Raw genomic sequence first — 20,399 nt, forward strand, 5'->3', positions numbered from 1 at the left:
ATGTCAGAGTGTGCGTAGGCTGCAGCTGTGACTTCTTCAGATTGAGCGAGAAGCCGAGATCGTGCAGTGTGTTCATAAGGGCATGGGAAGAGTGGTGAACGGCTTCCAGAGATGTAGCCCTGACAGTCGAGGTATGGGTATATGGAGGCCCTGAGCTCTGAGGAGGGCCGCCACTGCATTCATGAGTCTGGTAAAGACCCTGAGGGCCGAGTTGAGGCCATAACGAAAGACCTTGTATTGAAAATGGTAGCCCATGATCCTGAACCGTAGGAAAGAACGATGGGGCTGCCAAATCGGGACGTGTAGGTACGAGTCCTTCAGATCCAGGGAGCACATCCAGTCTCCCTTGTCCAGTGTCTCCGCTATAAAAGCTGGCGTAACCATCTTGAATTTTTGCAGAGGTAAGGAGAGGTTGAGGGTGGAAAGGTCCAGCACAACTCTCAGGCCCGCCTGGTTCTTCTTCTGAATGGCGAAAATCCTGGAGTAAAAGCCAAAGCCTTGCTGAGAGGCTGGGACTTCTTCCACTGCCTGGCTCTCTACGAACGACCGGATCTCCGCCAAAAGAGTTGCTGTCCCAACCTGTGGGAGTGGAGGGGAGGCGGACACAGAGGCTGGGATAGGAAGATAGGACCCCGTGGACACTACGGATAGGATCCAGGGGTCCGTGAAATTCGCCAGAAGGGGCGTGTCATGCTTTCTTTCCCTCAGAGGTTGCCGCTGAGGAGGAGGGGGGGGGGGGGACTGGAAAAAGCCCCTACTGCCCCCCTCCCCTTTTTGTTGCTTGTGCCGGTTCTGAGACAGCGAGCAGTCCGGCTGCCTGGATCTGTGTTCCTGGAAGCCACGGAACCCTCCGTATGTACCACCCCTTTCTGAGCACTGCTGAGATTGGGTGTACGATTTGGCCGTTTGCGAGCTGTTTTTCTCCTTGTCCAGTTCTTCGTCCGTAGAGGAGTGGAAGAGGTCCCACCCCCTTCAACAGTAGATCTAGTATGCGCTCCTGGACATCCGGGTTGAATTTTGTTGCCCAGAGCCAGGATGTTCTTCTCATGTCCGTGGCAATACAGATGGCACAGCCCAAGGTATCAATATGGGCCACTGTGGATTCCACGAGGTCATGCGCCACCAGCTTGGCCTCGGCTAGCCTCGCCTTAAAGCGTGATTGGCATTGGGCGGGGAGTTCCGAGAGGAAGTTCACAATCTCCCGCCATAACCTTTGGTTGGCGGCTGCAAGCATGGCATCGGCGTTGGCCTGACGTAGATGTAAAGAGGTGTTGGAATAGAGTTTCTTGCCATATACCTCCAAGATCTTCTCCTCCTTGTCTAGCAGCGCCACAGAGGAAGAGGACGACTGGGGCTTGGAGTATAGTGATGCCGCAGCGATCACCAAGGAGTGTGGCTGAGGATGGGCCGAAAGCAAGAGGGTATCCCCCCCCTTCCATCTGCCTGTACTTAGTGTCCAGGTGTCGAATGAATGGCTGGGCTGAGCAGGGCTTGAGGCAACCCTTCTTTGCCAGGGAGACTACATTGGTTTGCAGTGGAATCCACAATTTGTCAGAGGGGCATTGTGTGAGGACTTCAGCTAGAACCCCCTCTGGCGGCTGCTCGACCTCGGGTTGTGGGAGGCCCAGGTACTCCGCCAGACCAGCAAGACGTTCGTGGAAGGTCCTGGCCGAGGATGGCGTGTCTGGATCCTCATCCTTATCCTGCGGATCTGGAGGATCCTGTGGAAGAGGAGTAGTTGGCGCCAGAGGCTGGGGTACAGCGTGGCTGAGGAGTTGGCTGTGGAGCCGGAGGAGGCCACTGCACCGGGGCCCCGCTGGAGGTGTCTGTGGTGCCGCTAGCATGGCGGGAATGACTTCCCTGATGGCGTCCTTGAGGAGAATGCCCATCCGAGGTGACTTCATGAGGCCAAGTAACCTCTCGAAGAAAACCTCCTCGCTGACTGAAGCTGTGGGCCGACGGGGTAGCGGGAGGCTGCTGAGGCCGCTGCATACCCTGTCCATATGGACACAAAGGAAAGCTGCACTGCGCGCAAGCGGGTTAGGCTGTAGGCCACGTACCTGGTTGAAGCCAGTCCCACCTTGACACTCGTTCTTCACCGGATTCCTGGAATTGCATCAGATGGGTGCCTCTTTCTGGTACAGCGGCCATTTTGTCAGGCTGCCTGCCATGTGCCTGCCACGTGTTGCTCGGCCGCAGGGCCCAGCCTCCTCCAGGACTCTTGTTTGTGTATCACAAGGCCTACCCTGCTCCTTGGGCCTAGGCCGTTGGGTGGGACACCCTCGACCCGTGGGGCAGTAGAGCTGCATTTAGGGACCCCCCTCAGATGTATTTCCGGTATTAGGACATAGCCCCTCAGCCATGGGGCCCGTACAAGAGCAGAGCCCCTCGGGTGGAGGCCCAGTAAAAGAACCTTTCCGGTCCCTCAACACGGTCACCGGGAGGATCCGAGGATCCCTCGGCCCGGAGGCCGGTAGCGGCAGCAGCCTTGGTGCGAGTGCTGGTAGAAGGGCCTGATCGGTCCCTCCCGCATGAGAGAATCCCTGGGAAGGAGTCTCCTTTGCGGGGTGCGATGGAGAATATCGGCCCTACCTTGGGCCTGGCTCGACGTTTCATGAAGTTCTTGAGGTCCTATGGAGGAGACTTCTGGAAGAGCTTCCTCCACATGTCTAGTCTGTTCTTCAGCGCTTTTGAGGACAGCGAGCCACATGCTGAACAAGCTTGCCAACCGTGGTCTGGGCCAAGGCAACGTAGGCAGAGGGGTCTGAAGTTGGGAATAGCCTGCTGCAGGCTGAACTCCCGCTGAACCCTGTGGAAGTCGACATGTGCCAGGGCGGAGCGTGACACCTGAGTGCCGAGTACCTGAATGACAAAAAAGACCACAAGAGAAGTATCTGCACGTGGAATTACATGGCCGAAGCCAAACCCAGGAGCACTGGTGAATTCGGCCCGTTTCCGTCGACGCGGAAGGGGACTGAGGTGTGGCACCAGAGGGCGAAGTCAGGGCAGCGCATGCTCCCTGAGCCATACCCCTGCATGCCTCCAAATTTAAAGGGGAAGGTTTTTTCTGGTGAAAAAGTTTGAAAGGGGACAGGACTTAAGAGTATGTCGGTGCTATTCAAATAGCTCGCAAGAGATAGTGCGGCCACATTACGCACACTAAATAATCACATGATCTTTAGTCAGCTTTCCAACACAGTTTTTTCGGTTTTCTTTTTTTCTTCCATTTCTACAGAGCAGGCTGGGCGCTCATCCATCTGCATCTGCATCTGCTTCATGGTGCTGGGAAAATAAGGGATGCACAGCAGGTAAGCACACTGGACTATGGGCTTTAGCACCACTAGAAAATGGCCGCCGCCATTGCAGGCACTCTTGTGCCTCCAGACTGAGCACGCCCTTTCGTCAGCTGACTGGCAGCCTTTACAGTCTTTGGGCCAACTGGGGAGCCGGGCCAAGACCCACACTTAAGGGCCCCGTCAGGCCTGTCCAGGCGAGACCACTGAGCCACACCATGCTGAACCGTTAACCTTTACAGTTGATTTGTCTCTGCGTCCACTTGTCCATTTCTCCGAGCTCAGGCCTGTCGATCCGTCAGTAAGCACTGCTCCACAACGTCCTCTGTTCTACGGGCATGCTGGGAGCCTCGGCATGCCAGCAGCCAACTATTACTTCCCCCTTGCATCCGCTATGTGGCCTTCCCACTTAACTCATTGACTAAACCCCTCATCTACCTACTTGTCTTCCCTGCCAGAGCTCCACACTTGGCATGCTCTCGTGGTAGTGAGCAAAGCAAGCTGTCTCCCTACAACACACCTATCTACTGCCTGTGTTATGATCCTTTGAAACTTTCTATGCACCTCACTGCTACACTAGGTAGTCTGACTTGAACCGGTTGCTCTATACATTTTTTGGCTTTATGTATGCTCTGTATATCCAATTCTGGGCATTCAGGTTCTGCCTCTTACACTGACGTGCTATTTTACTGTGTTTTCTGAATCTCAAATCTGGGCATTTTTTGGTTTCCGCCTCTTGTACTAATTGCTGACGTTTGACTGTTTTCCTGGCATTCTAATCTTCTTCTAATCCCTCAAATTATGCTAAATGCGTTTGCCTCTTCACTGAATTTGGGGATCCCTAATCTAATTCCTGCTTGCATTTAAAACCTGCTGCCCTGTTTAGATGCTGGCATTTCTCAGGTATTCTTGAACCTCTGAGCTAGGTATGTACAATCTGCTACCCTTGCTTAAATCATGTTTAAAGTACCTACTTCATCTGTGCCTGCTTGGCTGCTAGGAAACTGGTGAGTTCTCGTGCACTGTACAGCTCCCCGTCTCTTTCCCCTCTCCCTTGGCATCCTTCTGCGCCCCACTCCCATTTCACGCTCAAACAGTGGTGTACGTGCGCGATATAAACAACATTTATTTGAATGTGTAAAGCATACAAAGAAATATCAATATCATATCCCCTATCTATTCTAACTGCTTTTCTACTTCTTATCCTCCCTACTGTTCGAATTCGGGAAGGAAATGTTTAAGAAGCGTCGCCTGGTCTCAAACCCAGGTCTGCCCATTGCCGACAACTATGTCAATGCTCTCTACATGCAGACTATTACTGACATTCTCTTTGTAGTTTCCTCTCCGGACATCAATGTCTACTTGAAAGGCACTATCATTGCCCAGGGCTCTCAGCCCAACCTCCTCCTTCTTGACATGTGACGTCAATCTCTCATTAACTTCCTCCCTTCTCCTGCCACTTCTCAGTCTTCCACCCCCTTCCTCCCCCTCTGGCGATGGTACCTCTTCCCTGTACCACTCCTAGAAAAACATTTAAGCAAGCAGCTTCACTTAGCTACTCTCAATACTCGCTCTGCTGTCAAAAACTCCTGAAATTTGCCACTGCCTCGAAGACTTAGACCTGGACATCCTCTAGCTCACCGAGACGTGGTTCAATGTCAGTTCGGTCACTGCTTTTGATGCTCTTCTTCCTGAGGGCTACAAGATCCTCTCCAAGTCCAGGCTTGGAGACTGGAGTGGCCCTTGTGTTAGGGAGAATTCTTGTGTTTGGGCTAATTTCCCAAACCTAGTGAATCCCCCAGCAGCTTTCCTGGATTTTTGGGGTTTGTTTTTTTCTCCTGCTAAGAGTGAGACTCGTTTCCTCCCACTCTTAGGCATGATTTGAGGTATGTCTGATTTTGTGTGCTTATGGGCTATGGGGTCTTTTACTCCATAGGGTATCATCTGTTTGTGTGTGTTTTACACATCACCCTCAGTGCAGTAACACAGGGGTGTCATAGTGACCCCCAAACAGACTCCATATCCTGGGACTGACTACTGTCTCCCAGGGCATGTCAACTCACCATTGACTTTACTAGTCCAAAATTGTTAACGGAACCAGTACAAACCATCATATTGTGGAAGTACTGGAAGGGGTTAATTCGATTGCCCCTGGGTCTGTTTTCAAGGGGGCACTGTCCAGTCCCCCCCTTGTCGAGTTTCTGGCTGGTGGAATATTTCCTCTGGGATTTTCCCATTGATTTTAAACGCACCACTTTTTGGTGCAATGTTAAAGATACCGCCGGTTTATTTATTTAATTTTAAATTAACGGTTGGGTCTTTTTGCCAGAACTCTTTTCTAAAATGGCGTTCGTATCCGTCTCTGTAACTCCAACTAAGGTCGAGTCCTTTGTTCCACTTTTTGGTGGGCTTCTCCACAGAAGCCCTCCAAATGGTGCCACTCTGTCTGGGTTCCACAGGATGTGTGGGGAGGGGAATTGGCACCCTGGACTGCATTGCCTTAGCAACCCAAGTGACTCTATTCTGATTGGCCCAGTGGTGAGCCGCCCGGCTCACCACTTAGCATGTGTGAGTGACAGATAGGCTGTTGAATGGGGGTTTTTCTGCATAAAAGCAGGGCCTTTAGGACTGGAACTTCAGAAGTCGGCACAGGACCTAAGAATCCGAAGAGGGAAGAAGCTGAGACATCTGCAACAACGACACCACCGGTGGAGCCCTGCTGCAACAAACTCGCCACTTTCCCCAATGACAAGAGAAGATCTTCTGCTGGACGAGTCTTCCTGCGAGCTGGTGGGACCAACCAGTTCACCCCTTTCGCCTTCCAAAGACGTCTCTTGGTCGAATCGCCCGTGCCAAGCACCCCGGCGGCCGGATAGCCAAGCTTCACCACTTTCACTGTGAATAAAAAGAACGCACCTTTTACCAACGAACTCCGCGGCTGGTTTCATCCCTGTGCAGTGCATCAACTCCATGTTTCCTCCTCGACGAGATCCTCTCTTCCCCTGATCGAAACAACGAACTGCAACCACTGCCAGGAACAACCGCCACCATTGGAGCTTTCTCTCTCTTTAAGGTACTGTGTTCTGCCTGGCCTCCCTTTCTTCGGTTTGCCCAAGGTGACCCTTAAATCCTTGGCTTTCCAACTGTGTTGGCCCCAGACCTTCTAACTAACTTCTTGAATCACCCCAACCTCTTTTGAACATTCTGCAAAGACTTTTAGTGCATTTTAAACTGTGTGATCTTGGACACATTTCGCTTTGCTCCATTTAAAGTGGACCAGGCCTATGAACTTTGGCTCTACAGTGTATACTGCCTTTATTCCCTTGCTGAGAACTCCTAAAAATGTTGGGACCTGTTTTATTGTTATGCTATGCCTTTTTCTCTCCCTTTAACTTAACTATTGGAGTGCCATCTAGGTTACGTGCTCACATCTGTTTTAACAAATTGTGGTGTTTTAACTCTGACTTGTCTAATAGTTATCAAGGGAGGTGTGTATACTTTACCTGACTGTTTTAACTTACGTTTGATTTAGAGTGATAGTGTATTGCCTCAAGTGTGTTTTAAATAAATTATATACTTTTGATACAAAGCTCTGGTCAGTGTTTGTTTGCTCTGTGTTATTAGCCCTATTGTGTATACTCTATATACTGCCCTACTCTTCTTGAGAGAAGTCTGACTGCTCAGCTACAGCTACCAGGTAAATCTGGGTGGTGCAGACTGCTACCAATTGGGTTTACTGCTTATTCCTGTTGTCTTAATCTTTTTACAGTGTACCCTAAGGGAACTGCACAGGATTCTGCCCAACACCTTGTCTTCCCTGATTGGACCCCGCCTCCATCATATCCATCCAATATGACACCTCCTTTGAATGAGGGGAGGAAGGATAGCTCAGGGGCAAAACGTATGTCTTGGAAGTAAGACAATGCGGTGCAACAGGTTCGAATCCCGATCATGCGCTTAGAAACCACTCTCTGGTTTTAATTGTGTTATAAATGAATAATAAATAGAAATGTCTTGTCTGCAAGCTTTGCATCTCTCCTACCCAGTAGATCACTCTCGCTACCATCTACAGGACCCCTGGGCCGGTCTCCCTCCTCCCATCAGTTATAGAAAGCCTGTCCCTGTGGTTTGGGTTGTATGGCAGACAGGATTCATTTTTTAACAGTCTGTAGGTTTACAATTCACATGAGGAAACGCTGGATTAGGCAGCATTTTAACCAGAATATTATAAGAATCTGCACTGAGGCAATTAACTTTTATGAATACCAATGATGTCACATTTTTATGTGATGCAGCCAATTTTATTAAGGAAGCTTTTAATGTGTCAAATATTTTATGGAAGAGGAATTTAGTTGTATATGTGTTCGAATATTTTCTGTATTGTTGCATCATTGTTTTAATGGACGCATCGTCCAAATAAAATTAATTTCTCTCCCTTTCTCATTCCATCGGAGTGGGCCGACCTTGCCTCTTCTCTCCCGACTTCTACCTCTAAGCTTCTGAGATTTCAAGATCCATCTAGACTCTCCTGATGCGGCCTTACCCTTCTGCAACTGACTTTCCCTCACCATTCTTCCGTCTGGTCCGACTCGCTCTGTCAGGTACACTCTGGATGTGCTCATCTCAGCGCGCATCTCAGCTGACCCCTCTATAACCCTCTCAGTGCAACTCTCTCCTCTTGGTCTGATCATTCTCCTCTCATCCTGAGCTTCTGGGCACCCAGGTAAGCATCTGTCTGCAATGCCAGCCACCTTCTCTGTCATCTGACCGATGAAGCGAGTGTCAGTCGCAGCCTTTGTCGCCTCTTTTATTGCCCCCCCAGCTATTGACTCTCACCGACTCCTTGCTAAACTCCACTGCTCCATCTCCAACACCCATGACATTCTTGCCCCTGCCATGAGGATTCGCATGAAACCTGCCTCCAAGTGCAACAGTTGGTATGATTCCGACCTAGCCTTGCTGAAAAGCAAGTGCAGAGTTGTGGAACTGTAATAGCTGGTTTTCTCACACATCCTCTGACAAACTGGCCTGTCGCCTTCTCCAAAGGCATAACAGACTCTCCATCCGGTCCAAGAAGCGGGTCCATATTCAAGCACACCTCTCTGGGGCCCCCAACACAGCTTAACTTTTCAAAATCTTTAAGGAACTTGCCAATCCTACTGCAGTCTACTTCTCTTACTTCCCACACCATCTGTACAGCTTTGGCCTCCCAATTCACAACCAAAATGCAGGCCATCCTGTCTTCACTCTCATCTCCCCTCCATCCTCCTGCACTTGAGCCTCCCTTGGCCCCTCTCTCGCCATCCCTACTACTCTCTTCTCACCCATAGCACGGGATGAGGTCACCAAGACTGATTGCTCTATGAAAGTCTCCTCCAAACAGGTGCTTCCTTGCTCCTCTAGAACTATGAAGGACAATATTGCTGCCCTCACTCCCTCTTTGGCGGAGTTCTGCAATCATTCTGTTACCCCTGGCTCCTTCCCATTACCTCAAGCACCCCCTCCTAAAAATGCTGTCTGCTGACCCTTCCTGTCAGGGTAACTACCACCCCATCTCCACTATCCTCTGCCTGGGCAAACCTTTGGAGAAGGTGGTCATCGCCCAACTAATCCACAATACTGAATCTGTTGGCTGTCTCCACGACTAGTCTGGCTTCAGAGCAGCCAGATGCATGGAAACTGCTCTCTTCAACACCTGTGAAGACTTGCTCACAAACCTCGACTCCAACTCTGCTTCCATTCTCAACCTCCTTGATCTGTCCTCTGCCTTTGGCATGGTCAATCATGCTACCCTCTAAAATCAACTGTGCATCACGGACAGGACACTGGCTTGGCTGACCCCTTTCCTTTCGAATCGGTCCTCCCAGGTTCAAATGGGCCCTTTTCTCACCTCTACCTCACTTGCGGTGTCCCCTAGGGGACTATCCTCTCGCCGTGGCTCTGCCCCTCCTGCCCACCCGATCTCCACCTTCTATCCTCACTTCCAGTGTTGTGGATGACACTCTGCTCTTGTTTAGGCTTCCTTCCTCTCTCATTCCTTATTGCATGACTGCTATTCAGGCATGGTGTGTGCTTCTAACGATCTCGGTATTAATGCCGGTAAGACAGAGATCATTCTCATTGGAAGCCCCCACCCCTTTCCTACCCTACTACTCACTGGACACCCTGCTTGGGCCCTCTCCACTCACCTTCTTATGAGGCAATAAACCTGGGTGTCATCTACGACTCTTCCCTCTCCTTCTCACCTCATATCGCTGAACTTGCCAAGGCGGCTCACTTTCAGCTTAACCTCCTCAGAGGCATTTTCCCTTTCCTCGCCTTCCACCAGAAACTCAATGTCTCTAGGGCTCTGGTTTTCTCCAGGCTGGACTACTGCAAGAGCCTCTTCCTCAATCTGCCCCTTTCCTCCCTCCGTCCTCTTCAACTGATCCAGAATAGGACTATAGGACTGCAAAATGTATCCTTGGCCTCAAGCTCAAGGACTGCGTCTCTCAAATCCTAAAATCTCTCCATTGGCACACGGTAGCTGCAAGGATCAAATTAAAGACCCTCTGCATCATCCACAAGGTTTTCTAGGGCCTGGGATCACACTACATCCAACTTTCTCTCCCTAAATATCTCCCTGCTAGAATCCTTCGGTCCTCTAGCTATAACTCTGCAGGTCAGATTTTTCTTCTAGCAGAAAGCGAGGAGTAGGCCTCCTCCTCGTAGTCCTCCTCCTCGTAGTCCTCCTCTTTCCTCCTCCTTTTTCCCCCTTCCGCTTCCTTGCTAATGCCCTCTGCTGCTGCGACTGGCTGCCTGGTCCCTTCTGAGTCTTACATGGACAAGGCCCTCCCTCGACTAGTCTGCCTCAGCACCCCACCCCCTACCTGTGCTTGCCTTTGGGCACTCTTCCGCGACTAGACTACTGAGCCTCGTGTTAGGTATGAATTGGTGTAGTCACACTGGGTGAGACTATACAACACGTATCTGCTTGGTATTCGGTAACCCACCTTTTAGTATAGGTCTCAAGAGGGGTAAATGTGAGCTGTAAATGAAATTCACAAATACAAGTAGCTAAGTAACACTTACACTCAAGGTTTCAGATATAAATAGTTGTTTATTTAACATCAATTTTTAAATAAGCCTTCTTTAAAAAGGAAAGATATGTAACACTCAAATATACTTTATCATGAAAAATTCTTCTGAGAATCTCGGTGCAGACAACAGCCAGGATTCAGTGTAGGGGATTGGGCCCCAATTTAAAATAGGTGAATATCGAAGTACAGGCTATTTAGCCGGATTGAGGAGGAGTTTGAGCATCACTACTTAGGATTATCAAATTGAAAGAATAGGATTCATTTCTCACACTATTATTATTGGAAAGCAGCGCAGAAGAATTTTTCATACTGTCAATTCGGAATCAATAAGACTGCAACAATATCAAGTGATTGTGCCCTAATACCACCAGTGTGCCTTGAGGATGACCAGAAGGGTCGAAACACGTGTCGGCTGTTCATAATCGGAAAGAATAAAACCATTATCGAATAATCGCACTGATGCAGTGATTTAATTCAGATAACAGTGGACTTTCTATATTTCTCCTTTTTTGGAGGGTTTAGAGCGCAAGACTACCTTCTCCAATTAGAAATCACTTAGGCTGTCAATCACACAGCAGGGGAGAACCTCCCTCACATCCTGCCTTTTCAGACACACTGGAGCCAGAGGCAGGTTTCAAGACTGAATCCCTCCAAAGGCAAAATGAACAAAGGGCTCAACTCGGCCCTGACGGACAGAGTAAAACACAAGAAAGACCTCACAAACAGAAAATGGCGAAAAAAAGACTGGGGCCATTTTGACAAAATGGTCACCCATCGGCGCTGTAGTGCAGCTGAGGTTTCAGCCTGCGGTAGAAAAGCACAACGGTAGGAAAATTAAACCACTGCCACCAGCCATTTAAAGTAGTCAGATAAGGGTTACTAGGTAACCCCCCGCAACCCCCCCACTCCACATATGGTGGTGTGTGCTGGACCTTTAAAGAGAAAAAGGTAAGTAAACTCAATTTCACTTTACTATTCTTGGGAACAGTAGTTCACACAAGAAAAGGAATTTAAACCCAATGAGAAATCTAAATGACTGAAGGTGATGCGTGTCACCATATAAAAGTTAGATGGCTATGGAGTTTGCCAGAATCCAAAAACAAAGTAAACACATAATCCAAATCAGGTCAAAACACTTGAGTGTAAGCAAAAGGTCTCAATCCAGGGTTAAAATTAAAAAATAAATCCCAAAAGTCCAGCAAGAGAGCTGGGAGTCTCCAAGGTTGAAAGAAATTTGCACAGAAATGAGAATTCTCCCCAAAACCTGGTCCTCCCCCGTTGCCCCCCCTCACGCCCCCCCACGCGCGCACACATGCTGGAAATGCATCGGAGGGACAGGGCCTCCGTATCCTTGTCCTTTACTGCTTTTTATCGTGTTCTGTTGTGTTTTCCGCACAGGAGTTCATGTGGGACTCCTGGCGGTGCAGCTCTCTCAGTTTGGTGAACAGACCCATGGGTAGGGGTGCAACCCTGTGCCCCTAGTGTATGTTTTTGGGCACCTGTGTGTGACGCACAGAGCAGGGTACGGGCTGGTGGCAGCTCTGTGCTGAATTGACTGGTGCCCTGAGCGTCCTCCATTTTGGGATGCCCAGGCCCTGTCACTGGAATCGGTAGATTCCTGATGGCGATAAAATGGCCCCCATGGTCTCTTGCCTTCCATCGCCTGTTACCCTGATCTTCCCGAAGTCCCAGGAAGCCCTGACTCTGTCCCTTCTCCCTGACTGGCTGTTGGGTGGCAGTTCCATATATGGTAGTGTGGGGAAGTGCTGACCAGACTGTCTGGAGCCTTCCCAACGACCGTATGTTGTGGGTACGCCTGTGGGTGGGACGAATACGCATTTTATTTTGTGGGTGTCTAGTATCTGGTGGTTGACACAATGACTTAGACAGACCTGCCCGAAACCAGTATGAATGCAGTATGAAGTGTTGAATGGCTTGGTACTTGTCCCAATACACATAACTTGTTGTGAGTGTCTGGAGAGAAGTGAATGGCCTGCATGCACTGTGTGCCTGATTGGTTGCCTGCCTGCATGAACGCCCTTCGTAGTGATTGGATGCTCGAGTGTGACCCAGCGGAATGAATAAGATCAACAGTATATCTGGGGATCTCTCACTGCTAGGAATCGTGTTCAGAGCTGAAGTCCAAACTACGAAGAGTAACTGGCGTGAAACTGACGCTTTACCTTGAAGCCCTGCTGGAAGAGAAGAATTGATGTCGCTCTACTTCGCAATCTGAAAGCTGCTGTGTCTCCAAGGACTGACCTAGAGAGGACCTGGTAAGGCGCCCTCTGCCCGAGCTACGAGGGACCATCGTGCACCAGCTAACCTTTGCCAACGCTCCCTGGTAGAGAGATCTTCGACAGGCTGCTGACCCGATATGGGGACTGCTGCGGAACTCAAGGAGAAGCACCCGGACTGTTGTCTGCCAGTGTCGACGACCGCCATCGCCGACCGAAGCCGCCGTGCTCCTGTTTGCCTAAGAACTTAATTGATCCAAGGACACTCTCGTCCGCATAGTCGCCGCTGTATTCTGCTGGAGAAGGCCTGACCGTCGACGCGCCAAGGAGCATCCACCAGTGGGTTTCCCGCCACTCACGACTCGATGCCCTTCCTGGGCCACAGTTCTTCAAACTCTTTGCGGTCCAGAACTATTGACACCGAGGTGCCCCGCACGCCTCTTCCTTGCAGGACGTTTATGCTTCCCAGTCAACGAGCACCGCTAGGAACGACGCGGCCACTTCAACGCCATAGCTTGACCTGTTCCCCGTCGGACGTTAGACGACTCGTGACTCCTGCCTGAAAGGGAGGACACTCAAGAAGGGCCATCGATTCCCCGATGAGGAACGCTACAACGCCAAGGTACATTGGGGTTGCAGAACTATTGGGAAGTCTAGTGTGAATATATGGACTGGGCTTGTATCTTTCGTCTACAGGTTGCCCAGGTGGTGGGGGAGAGGGAGGGGGGGGATCTCCACACAGAACTGTGTCTAGGTATCGGGCCAGTATTCTGCCAATTGCTCAACCCATCTTGCTTTCCTTCCTCTCTCTACTGCTGGTTTCCTCTTTATTTTGATCTGTGTGTCATTCTGACCGTATGCACTTTAATGAGATCCGATAACGTTAGTGGTACCACTTTAGAACTGTATATATTTAACATTGCTGATTTTCGGAGTACAAAGTGAGTTATCGTGATATTGTATATATCTTTCAATATTAATTATATAAAGACTGTTGTAACCGATAGTGTGTGGACATTCCTTTGTGGGTGCTTGGGGACTACACTGTACTTAAAAACCAGCCCGCATCACCTTCCGAGCCGAGAAGCAAGGCCTTGATTGCTCGACCATAGCTACCAAATAGAGAATCTTGGCTGGGGTCCTCTGTGCCTCTCCTCTACCATATAGAGAGAAGAAGTACAGTCACCCCCCACCAGCAGTCTACACACACACACACACACACACACACACACACACACACACACGTTGGCCCTATCCCACCCCGAGTGCACTTGCCCTCCAGACTCCCCATAGCACTTATCCTGCACTCGGCCCCCTTCCTTCTGCACCCCCCCTATCCAATTACCTTCCCTTTGCCCTGATATGGGCCCCCTGCACTTCTGTTTGCTGCACTTGCACGATCTGAATGTCACAAGGCCTATATGACCGTTTATCCTCCTCTGTCCCCCCCCCCTTATGTCTTGTGGCACCTGGACACGCTTCCTGCTGCATAGGCCCCATACAAATGTGCAATAAAATAAATACTGTTGCCTTATTGGAAAAGCAATTCAGACCTGAAAACCTGCATAATTAACCAACAAACCGATCTCACTCACCAAACCTCTATGCTACAGTAGGAACAAGTTACTTACCTGTAACTGTTGTTCTCCAGCATGGGTCTGGCATGGATTCACATGCTCATGAATATTCCCCGTCGTCAGGCTGGGAATCCTCGGTAAAGAAAAAACCAGTATCAGTTTCGTTTCTGATCTGTCTTTCGTAGTAATAACCAATCACTGGTCTCTGCGTCATACTGACCACAGCCAATGACTGCCCTCTACCTAAGCACCGCCTCTGGCAGCCATCTTCAGATTTGGAAGCACGTAAAGTGGCAGTATGACCAAGTGAAGAGCCGCAGAGGGGTAGGCGGGAGGGTTCGCATGTGAATCCATGCCAGACCCATGCTGGAGAACAACAGTTACAGGTAAGTAACTTGTTCCTTCTCCAGCATGGGGTCTGGCATGGATTCATATGCTCATGAATAAAGAATACATAGCAGTACACACATGCACAACCACGGGAGGTGGCAAAGGCTCAACATTAAGCATCTTACCTCCTCACCAGGCTCACCTCAGGCGAACAGGTTGCGCAGCACTGCTTGGCCGACCCTGGACTCCTCCCTGGAATCCCGATCGACGCAGTAGAATTTCGTGAAGGTGTGCGTCGACCTCCACGTAGCAGCCCTGCATATGTCCAGCAGGGGCACACCAGAAAGGAACGCCGTGGTAGCTGCGATCGCTCTGGTGGAATGGGCTCTCGGACGGCCAGGCAGCGGTCGGTTTGCCAACCGATGACAGTACATGATACAGCCGGAGAGCCATCTGGAAATGGAAGCCTTCGAGAGAGCCTTCCCATGATTGACAGGTCCAAAGTTCACAAAGAGTTGTGACGTCTTCCGAAAACACTTCGTGCGGTCCACGTAGAACTTCAGCGCTCTAGCCACATCCAGCGAGTGCAAAGTCCTCTCAGCCGGCGACGAAGGCGACGGGAAGAACACAGGCAACACCAAGGGTTCGTTGAGATGGAAGTCCGAAGGTACCTTGGGCATGAAGGAGGGGTGCGTCCTGAGCACTACCCTCGTGTCGTGAAAAGTCAAGTACGGAGCCTTGCAGGAAAGGGCCTGGATCTCTCCCACCCGTCGTGCGGAGGTGATGGCCACAAGAAACGCTGTTTTCCACGACAGAAACTTCAACGGGGCCGAGTGCAGAGGCTCGAACGGAGGTCCCATGAGCTTGGTCAGCACCACGTTGAGCTCCCACGCCGGGGCCGGAGCCTTTTCCGGCGGGAACCATCTGAACAGTCCCTTCATGAACTCTTTCACCAGACGATTAGACCACAGGGACGTCCGCCCCGTGGTTCTGGTGTATCGGGAGATCGCAGCAAGATGAATCTTGATGGACGCGTGTGCCAGTCCAGCTTTGGCCAGCGTCAGCAGGTACGGCAGTACTTGGGGAGCCGTAATCTGTAGAGGGTTAATCTTCTGTGCGTGGCACCAGACTGAGAACCTCTTCCATTTGTGTCCGTAGCATTTAAGAGTCGAGGACGCCCTGGCCTTTGCAAGAACCTCTCTGCAGTCGGCCGGTATGTCGTATCCTCCAAACTCTAACGCTGCAGGAGCCAGGCCTGCAAGTTCAGCGATTTCGGGTCGTGGTGGAGGATGGCGCCTCCTTCCCTGGAGAGCAGATCCGCGTCCACCGGCAGCTTGATTGGCGGGGACGCTGACAAGTCCAGAAGGTCCGGGAACCATATCTGCCTCGGCCACGCAGGTGCGACAAGGATCATCCTGCACCGTGACCTCTTGAGCTGGTTGACGAGCCGGATTAGCAGTGGCAAAGGAGGGAACGCGCATCGCCCATGCTCCTCGCCTGGGGAAACCTGCTGGCGAACCTCCGGCACTTGGAGTTCGTCGCCGTCGCGAACAGGTCGATCTGGGGTGTGCCCCACCGTCGGAAGAGGCGATCCACTAGATCCTGCTGTAGTTCCCACTTGTGGCACGAGCGCAGCTCCCTGCTGAGTGAGTCGGCGATGGTGTTTTTTATCCCGGCCAGATGAAACGGCACCAGAAACATCCCTTGGGCGACTGCCCAATGCCACAGGTCCTGCGCCTCCTTGGACAGTGCTGGGGACCTGGTTCCGCCCTGTTTCCTGATGTAAAACATGGTGGTGGTGTTGTCGGTGAAGATCCTCACCACCTTGCCCTTGAGGGACGGAAGGAAGGACCTGAGGGCCCAAAACACTGCACGGAGCTCCAGGACGTTGATATGTAAGGATTTCTCCGTCGGGAGCCAAAGGCCTCTTGCGTGCAGATTTTCGGTGTGCGCTCCCCACCCTTCCAGGGAGGCATCCGTGGTCACTGTCTCCTGGTGGGCTGGGGTCTGGAAGTCCATGCCCGCCGTCAGATGCGCGCGGGTGCCCCACCACCGGATCGCTCGTCGGAAACTCTCGAGTGTGATCCTTTCCTCGAAGCTGCCAGTCGTTTGGATCCAGCGCGCGTCCAGGAACTCCTGCAACGGGCGCATCCGGAGCCTGCACATGGGAATGAGGTAGATGCAGGAAGACATCATTCTGAGGAGGGACTTGATGGACCTCACCTTGGCCGCGTCGGTCACCAACATCCGCTGCACCTTGCCCAGGATGGTCCTGGTCCTCTCCTCCGACGGGGAGGCCAGAAGGGACTCTGTGTTGAGCTTCGCTCCCAGAAACAGAGCGTCCTGCGCAGGTACCAGGTGGGATTTGGCGTAGTTCACGGAGAATCCCAGGTCCGTGAGAAGTTGGACGGTCCTTGCCTTGTGAACCACGGCGAGCTCCCTTGTCTCGGCTCGGATGAGCCAGTCGTCTAGGTAGGGGTAGACGTGGATCCCTTCGCGGTGCAGCTGCGCCGCCACCGGTGCGAGGCACTTGGTGAACACCCTGGGTGCCGACCGTAGTCCGAAGGGGAGGGCTTTGAACTGGTAATGACGCCCTTGGACCACAAACCTGAGGAATTTTCGGTGCCCCTTCAGGATGGGAATATGGAAGTAGGCATCCTCCAAATCCAACGACGACAGGAAGTCTCCTTCCTCCAGCTGACCCAGGACGTGCTGGAGGGTGACCATCCGGAACTTTTGCGCCTTGATGAACTTGTTCAGACGTCGCAGGTCCAGGATGGGGCGCCATCTCCCCGTCTTCTTCACGAGGAAGTATCTCGAGTAAACTCCGGAGCCCCGAAGCCTCTTTGGGACGAGTTCGATGGCGCCCTTCCTGAGCATCGCCTTTACCTCCAGGAGAAGTTGAGGGACGTTAAGTTCTTTCCTGGCCACGGGGGGGACGCTTGGACACTTTCTTTGAAACTCGAGCGCGTGGCCCCGGGCCAAGGCGTCCAGCACCCAACGGTCGGTGGAGATGGACTCCCACACGCTGACTAAGCTCGCCAGCCGGCCTCCCACCGGGGTGCTTCGGTGGGGGCCCGACCACACGGCCGGTTCAATCCTGCTTCGACGAGGCTCTGCCGCCTTGTCCTTGGCGACGACGGCAGGGTCCGCCAGACTTGCCTCGTCCTCTGTAGGCCTCCTGAGACGACGAGCGGGCCGCTTGACGGTAGGAGAAACCGCCGCCGGAACCTTTGGAGGCGCCCTTGCTTCCGCTGCTCCGAAAGGGCGTCCGTCGTCGTTGCAGAACTCCAAGGGCCCGGGCCGTCTCGGTGTCCGCTTTAATGGCCTGAAGGGAATCGTCCACTGTTTTCCCAAACAGGTTGTTCCCATCGAAGGGCATGTCCAGGACTCTGGTCTGAACATCTTGACGGAAGTCCGTAGCCTTGAGCCATCCACGCCGCCTAAGGCAAACGCCGTTGCCCAACTGGCGGAACCCAGTGTCGGCGATGTCCGTCGCAACGGTAATGGCGTGGTCCGAAGCCACCTTACCTTCCTGCAGGATCTCCAGGGCCTCTGCCCTCTTGTCGTCCGGCAAGAAGTCCAGCAGGGGAGCCAGTTTGTACCAGAGCTCCCTGTCGTATCGGGCCACCATAGCCAAGGCGTTGGCAGCTTTAATCGTCGTCGCTGCAGACGAGATGACTCTGCGTCCCATAGCGTCCAATTTCTTTCCCTCGCCGTCCGGTGGGGAAGTCGATGTGGAGGCCGCACCCCCCCCGCTTTTTTCCTGGCTGCCGCGGAGACGACGGAGTCCGGGGTAGGCTGTGCCCGGAGGCACAGGGGGGCCGTGTCCGGGACCCGGTACTTTTTCTCGTACCGGTCTCTTCTAGCTGGCGTCGTGGAAGGGTTCTTGAGGAGGGTGAGGCCCTCCTCCCAAATGTCGTCCAATAGAGGCACTGCGAGGACCGTCTTCCTCTTGGCCTCGCGCCGCTGATAAAGGAAACCTTCCTTCTTCTTCTCCTCAGGGCAGAGTTGGAAAAGCTCGGATGCCCTGGCGATCATGGAGTGGAACGATCCAATCTCGTCGGGCGGAGAAGCCCTGGTGGGAGGCGACGACGGTACATCCTCGTCGTATACCTCGTCGTCCGTACCCGTCGCTGCCGTGTCAGTCCCCGTATCATCCCCTCGGGTGGACGGGGAGGAGGGCTGGAAGGGGCGCGACGGCTGAAAAGGAGGAGGAGGGTGGATCCTTCTTTTCTTGGTAGGGGGAACCCCAGAAGGTCCCGGTTCTGGGTCCCCCGACGGGAGAGGTTCCGTCGGCTACGGTAGTCTCGTCCTTATCTCTGAGCATAAGGACTGTATAGCCAACAAAATGGCCGCCGAGCTGTCTCGCGGCGCTGGCAGAGGGGAATCCGACGGGCGATCAGGGGCCCCGTCGGTACCCTCGACAATGTCGTCGTCACCTGCGTCGGGATCCATCCCGACGGGCCGGTCTTCTTCCACGCCGAGGAGGAGGAGCTGGTCGAATATACGACGACGCCATGCCCCCCGTTTTTCTTCCCCACGGGGGATTTCACGGGGGTCCTATCGATGGGCACAAAAGAGGACTCCCTCCGAGGTGGCAGGGAGACTGAGCCCCGAGGTCGCCACCACTGTCGTAGCCTCCACAGGCTGAGCCAGGGCCGCCGCGACAGACTCGATAGAGGGCTTGGCCGGATGGATTAAGGCCTTCACCACCTTAGGTGCGCTCACCGCCTTATCCTTGAAGGGGGGGGGACAGTGCCTCGCTCCCCCTCCGCCTTCGAGCTCGACCGGGGCCTCTCTAGGAGCCTCGCTGGGTGCTCGGCCTTCCTCTTACCCGACCCAGAGCGTTGGCTCGTGGTTGATGGTGCCGGGGAGGGTGCGCCCAGCCTGGCGCCCATAGAGCCCGACTGTTCGGCGCTCCCAGTGCCAGCGGACTTGCGGTGCTTGGCCTTATGTTGGACCCCCGTCGCCGGGGCGTCCTCAAATGTCTTAGAAGACCGCTCGGATTTCTTCCTCTTCTTCTCGCCGGACGGGCTCTTCCCTTCCAGCCAGTTGGCGAGACGTTGATGGCGGTCCTTCATGGTCCGCTCCGACATGTTGCCGCAAAACGCACAGTCCTTCTCCACGTGCGTCTTGTCCTCATGTAGGCAGTAAAGACAAAAAGAGTGTTCGTCCTCCTTGAAGACGTTCTGCAGCTGGCATCCAGGGCAGACCCTGAACAGCTTTCCGGGCGTCGAGCTTCCCTTCTCCTGGGCCATGACCGGGCCTGAGAAACTTCTGGAGTCCTCCAAAAGCGTAGCTCGACGAAATCTTCACCCTTGAGGGGCGCAGACGAATCCGACACGGGTCCCCGTTGATCGGATGGAGAGTCGGTGGAGCTTGAGGCTCTTTTGACCGAAAAAACGACGTTTTTGAGAAAAAACGTGAAAAAATAGCACTAACGCTCGAGAGCAATAGCACGAGGATCCCAACACATGAACGTGCGGTAAAAAGCTGAAGATGGCTGCCAGAGGGGGTGCTTAGGTAGAGGGCAGTCATTGGCTGTGGTCAGTATGACGCAGAGACCAGTGATTGGTTATTACTACGAAAGACAGATCAGAAACGAAACTGATACTGGTTTTTTCTTTACCGAGGATTCCCAGCCTGACGACGGGGAATATTCATGAGCATGTGAATCCATGCCAGACCCCATGCTGGAGAAGTTGGAACGCCCAACCACACACCAGACCGCTGCCCATAAACCACTCAACCAATGTACAATTATTTGCTAAAAAAACTCAAATCCTATCACTTCAAGATAGCCTATAGAACCAGCTACCCATTGACCAAGCTTGAATTCACATTAAAACACTACACGATGTCCAATATTTTTATAAAATG

The 20,399-nt window shown here is 52.5% G+C and overlaps 1 protein-coding gene across 5 annotated transcripts in view; it reads right to left on the reverse strand.

Annotated features, from left to right (window-relative positions):
- The window catches only part of PFKFB4 (6-phosphofructo-2-kinase/fructose-2,6-biphosphatase 4), a 632,962-nt gene that overhangs the window by 69,133 nt on the left and 543,430 nt on the right, over positions 1-20,399 (reverse strand). The window lies entirely within an intron of this gene.

Source organism: Ambystoma mexicanum, chromosome 2p (genome assembly GCF_040938575.1).
Source record: "Ambystoma mexicanum isolate Mex_15411 chromosome 2p, UKY_AmexF1_1, whole genome shotgun sequence".
Classification (NCBI taxonomy): Eukaryota; Metazoa; Chordata; class Amphibia; order Caudata; family Ambystomatidae; genus Ambystoma; species Ambystoma mexicanum.